We start from the raw sequence: 8,059 nt of genomic DNA on the forward strand, positions 1-8,059 counted from the left end.
GTTTGTGAGCTATTTATCTAAGATAAATCTCTCTCTCTCTCTCTCTCTCTCTCTTTCTCTCTCTATAAATATATATATATATATATACTTTGCTGGTTTTTGTGTTTCTCTAGAGAACCCAATCCAACACAGTAAGCATACTACTAAAATTAAAGATTTTTTTTGTATCTATTTAGTTTTTAAACTAGTTCAATTGTATCAACTGGTATGAAATCCCAAGAAAGAGGTAAAGAATAAAACCATACTTGTTAGTATACAAAATTCTTCCATAAAATGTCAAATGATAAGAGTATTTTATCTTGGCCTGTTTTCAAAATTTATGTTTAAATATTTAATTTATTTAATTTCACCTTTTCTTAACTGCTCTATATTGGATTAATTTTGGACAGAACAATCAGTAAAAATTATAATATGGAGCTCTGGCAGCATAGTGCCTAAGGCACTTGACTGCTAACCAGAAGGCTAGCAGTTCAAACCCACCAGCCTCTCCTCAGAAGGAAGGTTGAGCAATCTACTTAGTGATACTGCCTCAGAAACCCAAGGAAGAGTTGCTATGAGTTGGGGCTGACTCAACAGCACATAACAACAACAACAAGTACTGACCTGGCTTGAGACAAAGGGAATGTGTTTTGGTTACCTAGTGCCACTCTGACAGGAAGATACCACAAAAAGGATAGCCTTAACGAAAAGGAGTTTATTCTTATAATTTGGAGGCTTTTAGTCCAAGTTCAAAGTGCCAGGCTCTAGGGGCTAGGTGAAAGTCCCTCAACCTTGGGCTTCAGCTATGCCTCTTGCTAACAGCCTACTGAAGCTAGAGGCATTTCTCCACTCAGGCAGCTGCTAGTTTCTGAGGCTGACAAACCTAACTAAGTGTGATATGTGATATGTGATATGTGATAGTTGGAACTATGTGTCAACTTGGCTGGACCACAATTCTGTGTGGTTTAAGCTATTGTGATGTGGGTTGTTCCAATGATGGGATCAGATGTATATGTTTTGAACAGCCAATCCATTGAAAGGGAGTTTCCTTAGGGGTGTAGCCTGCTTCTAGTATATTTATGAACTTCCTGGAAAAAGAGACACTCCTCTGTGGATTAGAATTCGGTTGTGCTGCCTACAACTGTCCGTGAGTGAAAAATCCACCATTCGGTCTGGAGATCTTGGAATTGTCATTTGTTGGAGTCAACAGCCAGTATACTGCCTGCCAACCTTGAGCTTGTCAGCTCCTGCAGCTGCAAGAGTCGGGAAAATCCTCCAGCTTGACATTTGATCTAAGAACTTTGGCCTTGCCAGCTTCTATAAGTTTGTGAGCCATTTTCCTAAGATAAATTTCTCTTTTTCTATATGTATATACAAGCTTTACTGGTTTTGCTTCTCTAGAGAACCCAGACTAACACAAATCACAAGTGAAAAGATGCAGTCCTGATATTACCAAACCACAAGGCAGGCCATTGATTGAAGTGCATTAAAAGTCCCAAGATCGGCAGAGCATGGCAGGCTGCTGAACAAAGACATGGCTACAAAGCAGAGTTCAAGCATTCCATAAGCCAGAGACCATTCCCCAAGACTTCTCCTTACATACAGGAAGAAGACCACATCCCTAAAACAGCTACTCAGTTGCTCACAGTAGATTCCACCATGGAGTTAATTACCAGTCTCATCATGGAGAATACACATCCAGCTGCCCAGCCACTCATCCAAGCCCAGCCAAGTTCCCACAAAGTTTGTTCATTAGCCTTGCTTTTGAGGTCTAGTTTTCAATTAAAATTTGAATTTCATTTAACTCACTATTTCCTGATGGACACCATGATTCTGTACATCTATTATTCTTACTATTTTTATTTTTTTCAGAACATTAAGCAATTTAAAAAATATAAATTAATTTGCATTATTATTAGTAAATTTTTAGTTCAGTTAAAGAATATAGAATAGAATTGAATTAAATAATGAGTAGTGCTGCCACAGTATTTACAAGGGAATTTATTTTTCACTTTAATGTTCTTTTTCAAAAAGTTTGTGTTAAATGGAGTTTTAGAAATTATTAATAGACTTAATTTTTAGAATATTTTTAGATTGACAGGAATATTGATCAGGGAGTAAAGAGTTCCTATGTATCCCGACACCTACCCACTGTCACACAGTATGACAGAAAGAAGAGAAAGTAGTTTGAAGTCAGAAAAGTAATAAAGGCCAGACTGTGCAGGGCCCTTTGAGCCATGATAAGAAGTATGACTTTATATACCAATAAATAAGCCACTGGGGAATTTCAAGTTGAGAGAATTTAAGTAGAAGAATCATATGACATGATTTATGTTTTAAAAGTATCATTTCTTTGTTCTATGGTAAAAGATTTGGAGGAAAATAAGATGAAAATAGAAGATCAGTCAAGAAATGATTGAGAGAAAAGGAGGCGATGGTGGCTTGGATTAAGGTTGTTGTAGTAGAAATAAACCTATATGGAGATATTCAGAACGTCTTTTTTTTTTTTATCATTAGGATTTGGGTGAAGATTTACAGAGTAAATTCACTTTTCATAAGCAGTTCACATATACTTTGTCTCGTGTCATTGACCAAAATTTACAATGCAGCAGCTCCCCTCCCACTTCCTCTCCATAGCAGAACGTCTTTTGAAAGAACTAACAGTATCTGCTGAATAAATGAAAGGTGAAGCAAGGAAAAAAGGAAGAATCAAAGACTCTTATACTTCTTTTACTTGAGTAACGGTTGGCATGGGAGCTCTGATGGCGTAGTGCCTAAAGCATTTGACGGCTAAGTAGAAGGCTGATGATTCAAACCCACTTGCCACTCCTTGGAAGGAAGATTGGGCAATCTACTTCAGTAGTGATATAGCCTCGGAAATCCAAGGAGGGGTCACTACCAGTAGAATCAACTTGATAGCAGTGAGTTTGGTTTTGAATGTTTGCCATTAATTGATATGAACCATGAAGAACATGTTCAGAGAGAATATTGAGAGTTGTATTTTGACTGCATATAGTTTAGATGGTTATATCTATATTCAGATGAAGGTTTGGCAATTCAACGTATGTTCATATTTGGAAATCAGGATTGGTCATTCAGACTTGGGAGTCACAGGTACATTGCTGTCCTTTGAGGCAGCCCTGGAATTCCTAAGCAGTATGTTCTACAACACTGCCAGTACATTGTTGGGCATCCTGAAAATTTAATACCAAAAAAATCTAAGTCACTGCCATTGAGTAGATTTGACTGATAGTGACCTCTCCTTGGGTTCCCAAGGTGATATCTCTACAGAAGTAGATTGCCCAATCTTCCTGCCAAGGAGTGGATGGTGGGTTTGAACTGCCAGCCTTCTTGTTAGCAGTCAAATACCTTAGGCACTATGCAACCAAAGCTCCCCTCTGCCACCCCCCCCCAAAAAAAAAAAAACAGAAAAGTCCTCCTAAAAGAGAGAAAGAGGCAGAGAAAAAGAAGGAGGTAGGGATGGGGAAAAAAAAGGAAGGAGAGGAAAGAAGAAGGAAGGATAGAACAAATAGAAAGGAGGAGAGAGAAAAGAAAGGGCAAGCAGGGGTCTGTAGAGGGTGATAGAACAGTTAGATAAATAGAAAAAATTTAGAGTGGCAAGGAGATAAGAAAAAAAGGAAGGGAGAGAGAGAGAATGGGAAGTAGGGAGTGAGGGGCAGAGGAAGGAAAGAATAAAAGAAAGGAAGGATGTGAGAAAGAGAAAGAGGCACACACACACAAAAAGAATAAATTACTAATTATTTTTAGCTCCAAGAAACAAGCTAAAAAGAAAACTTAATGGGAGGAAAGTGGTCCAATTTTGTCTCATTGATTTTCACTGTTCACAGAGTCCCGTTTGCTTCTTCAATGTTGGATGGTTGGTTCATTTGCACTACATTGTTTCTGTAGGTGTGCTATATTCTAACTTTGTTGTTTCACTTTGAATTGATTTTGTAGTGATCATGGAGTATTTCTCTTCTACTAACTGTACTGTTCCAATCTGAAAGAGTTAATACAATTGTCAGAAATCTGGGTAGAGAAAAACACATTTCAATTCTTACTAATAAGTACTGGATGAAGTACTTAGTCACTAAGGCTTTTGAATCATAATTTCAATATTATTGTTATTAGGTGCCATTGAGTCATCTCCGACTCATAGTGACCTTATGTACATCAGAAAAATACACAGCCTAGTCCTGCACCAGCTTCACAATCCTTGCTATATCTGAGCCCATTGTTGCAGCCATTGTGTCAATCTATTTTGTTGAGGGCTTTCCCCTTTTCTGCTGACCCTTCACTTTACCAAGCATGACGTCCTTCTCCAGGAAAGGTCCCTTCTGACAATATGACCAAAGTAGATGAGATGAAGTCTGGCCATTCTCACTTCCAATGAGCATGGTAGCAGCACTTCTTTAAGGACAGATTTGTTAGTTGTTGTGGCAATCCATGGTAGTTTCAGTATTCTTCCTCAACACCACAACTGAAAAAACTGAAAAATCAACTCTTATTTGGTCTTCATTATTCACTGTCCAGCTTTCATATGCATATGAAGCAATCGAAAATACCATGGCTTGGGTTAGACACACCTTGGTCTTCAAAGAGACATCTTTGCTCTTCAGGACTTTAAAGAGGGTTTTTTGCAGCAGATTTTCCCAGTGCAATATGATGACTCATGTGTTGACTGCTGCTTCCATTGATGTTGATGGTGGAGCCAAGTAATATAAAATCTCTGAAAACTTCAATCTTTTCTCCATTTATCATGATGCTGTTTATTGGTCCAGCTCTGAGGATTTTCATTTTCTTTATTTTGAGGTGTAATACATATTGCAGACAGTAGTCTTTAATCTTCATCAGTAAGTGCTTCAAGCCATCTTCACTTTCTGCAAGTAAGGTTATGTTGTCTGTTTATAGCAGGTCATTAAGGAGTCTTCCTCCAATCCCGATGCCATGTTCTTCTTCATATAGTCCAGGTTCTTGGATTATTTGTTAATCATACAGAATGAACAATATGGTAAAAGGATACAACCCTGCCAACTCCTTTCCTGATTTTAAACCAGGCAGTATCTTCTTGTTCTGTTTGAATGATAGCCTCCTGGTCTATGTGTAGGTTCCTCATAACCACAATTAAGTGTTCTGAAATTCAATAGTACTCTTTAATATATACAAAAAGACATTTAAAAAGACAGGATAAAGAACAAGAGACCAAAATCAGTGTCAGAAGGGACTCTGAAACTTGCTCTTGAATGTAGAGTAGCTTAACTGAATGGAAAAACATGACATAATACAAGAACTGTATGTTGTTGTTGTTGTTATTTGCTGTCAAGTCAGACCCAACTCATAGTGTCCCCTCCTTGGGTTTCTGAGGCAGTATCACTATGGAAGTAGATTGCCCAATCTTCCTTCTGAGGAGTGGCTGGTGGGTTGAACTACCAGCCTTCTGATTAGCAGTCAAGTGCCTTAGGCACTATGCTACCAGAGCTCCCCAAGAACTGTATGCTGTTGTTGTTATGTGCCATTGAGTCAGCCCCAACTCATAGCGACCACTCCTTGGGTTTCTGAGGCAGTATCACTACGGAAGTAGGATTGCCCAACCTTCCTTCCGAGGAGTGGCTGGTGGGTTTGAACCGCTAGCCTTTTGATTAGCAGTCAAGTGCCTTAGGCACTATGCTACCAGAGCTCCTATAGAAGGTTCCAAAGGGCAGCTTGAGAAGATAAAGTATTACCATGAAATATGCCAAGACCTAGAGTTAGAAAACCAAAAGTAAAAAGCCTGCATGGAATTCTTCAAGCTGTAAGAACTAGAGAAAAAACTCAAGGCTCAACTTGCAATTCTGAGGAATTTTAGATATTAAATATTGAACTATACAAGAAACAACAAAAGAATATAGAAAGAATTCAGAGTCACTGTACCAAAAAGAATTGGTCATTATTCAACTGTTTCAAGAAGTAGCATATGACCATGAACCAATGGTACTAAAGGAAAAAGTCCAAGCTGCATTGAAGGCATTTCAAAAACAAGGCTCCAGGAAATGATGGAATACCAACCAAGATGTTTCAACAAAAGTATGCAAGAGTTGGAGCACTCACTTTTCTATGCCAAGAAATATGGAAGACAATTGCTTGGCCAATCAACTGGAAGAGATCCATATTTGTGCCCACTGGAAAGAAAGATGTTCCAACATAAGGTGGAAATTATCAAACAATATCATTAATGATACATCCAAGTAAATTTTTTCTGAAGATAAATCAAAAAATGGGACTAGCAGTACATCCAGAGGGAACTGTCAAAAACTCAAGCCAAATTCACAAGAAAACATAGAACAAAGGACATGATTGCTAATGTAGGAAGGAATTTGAATTTGAATGATGGCATTTGAATTATGGTATTGGTGAATAAAATTGAACATTCCATGGGCTATTTTAAGAACAAATAAATCCATCATGGAAGAAGTATAACCAGAACACTGCTTAAAAGGAAGGATAGTGAGACTTTGTCTATTGTAATTGAACATGTTATAAAGATGTACAACTTCCAGGAAAAGGATATCATGCTTGGGGAAAAAAAAAAAAAAGAGTGTCAAAGAAAAAGAGGAAGACTCTCAGGAAAATAGATTCACACAGTGGATGCAAAAATAGGCTCAGGTATAGCCACTGGAACATGCTGGACTGGGCAGTGTTCATTCTGTTGTACATAGGGTTGCTAGGAATCAGAAATGACTTGATGGCATCTGACAACAAAAATATGTGAATATAGATAAATGGTAAATCCCCTTCACGTAGAGTCACCAATTTCATGAGGGAAAATATAAATTTCATTCTTATTGTTAAAATGTTTAGTAGGTGACCAACTTTATTTATCTGGCATGTATGACAATTACTTTATAACAGATAATTCATATATTAGGTTCGCTTAATTTTACAAAAGAAACTGTCGTAATTATAAATTCTAAAGCAAGAAAAGATTTTATATTATTTTAATTAATACAGCAAAACTTATACGTATTCTGTTCATGTTGTTGTTGTTATGTGCCATTGAGTCGGACCTGATTGGACCTGACTCATGGCAACCCCTCCTTGGGTTTCCGAGGCAGTATCACTATGGAAGTAGATTGCCCAACCTTCCTTCCAATTCTGTTCATAGGAAAAAAAATATCTATAAGGAGCCCATGCATCTGTTAGGTAATCAGATAATTTTGACTTCTTTCCATGTTCAGAAAAACATTTTAGTATTATTTCATTATCAAGTAATAGCATATTTGTCATTATACATCTGCAAATTATGTACATTATTTATAAATTTCAAATGCAAATACCATGAAAAACCATCTTGGGATTGCTGAAATAATGTCATGAACATACTTGTTATTAGCTAAAGCAAATCTTCCTTTTTTTTTTTTTTTTAAGGATGAAGAGTAGAAACTATATTCTTTTTAAATTCTTCCTTAAAATCTAACCCATAAAAATACAAGCAATGTAAAAAGTGAAATTATGGAATATACCTTAAATTCTGTTTAGGGTCAGTGGTGTAATGCTAATCTAGATTTCTAAATTTATTATTTATTATTCCTAGTGATAAATTTCTGCTTTGGTGATAAGCATTTCTTTTAACAATAAATTTTAGTGATTGTGTTGTTGTTGTTAAGTGCCGTCGAGTCGTTTCCGACTCATAGCGACCGCATGCACAACAGAACGAAACACTGCCCGATCCCATGCCAGCCCCACAATCCCTGCTATCCTTGAGCCTATCATCGTAGGCACCATATCAATCCATCTCGTTGAAGGCCTCCCCTTCTTTCGTCGACCCTCCACCCTACCAAGCATGACATCCTTCTCTAGGGAATGGTCCCTTCTTACAACATGACAAAATAGGTGAGACAAAGTCTGGCCATTCTTGCTTCCAAGGAGCATTCTGGCTGCACTTCCTCTAGGACAGGTCTCTTAGATCTTTTAGCAGTCCATGGTACTTTCAGCATTCTTCACCAGCACCACAACTCTAAAGCATCAACTCTTTTTCGGTCTTCCTTATTCATTGTCCAGCTCTCACATGCATACGAGGCAATTGGAAATATCATGGCTTGTG

The sequence above is a fragment of the Orycteropus afer genome, unplaced genomic scaffold, assembly GCF_000298275.1.
Source record: "Orycteropus afer afer isolate SDZICR_OR568_19922 unplaced genomic scaffold, OryAfe1.0 scaffold00445, whole genome shotgun sequence".
In the NCBI taxonomy this organism is placed as follows: Eukaryota; Metazoa; Chordata; class Mammalia; order Tubulidentata; family Orycteropodidae; genus Orycteropus; species Orycteropus afer.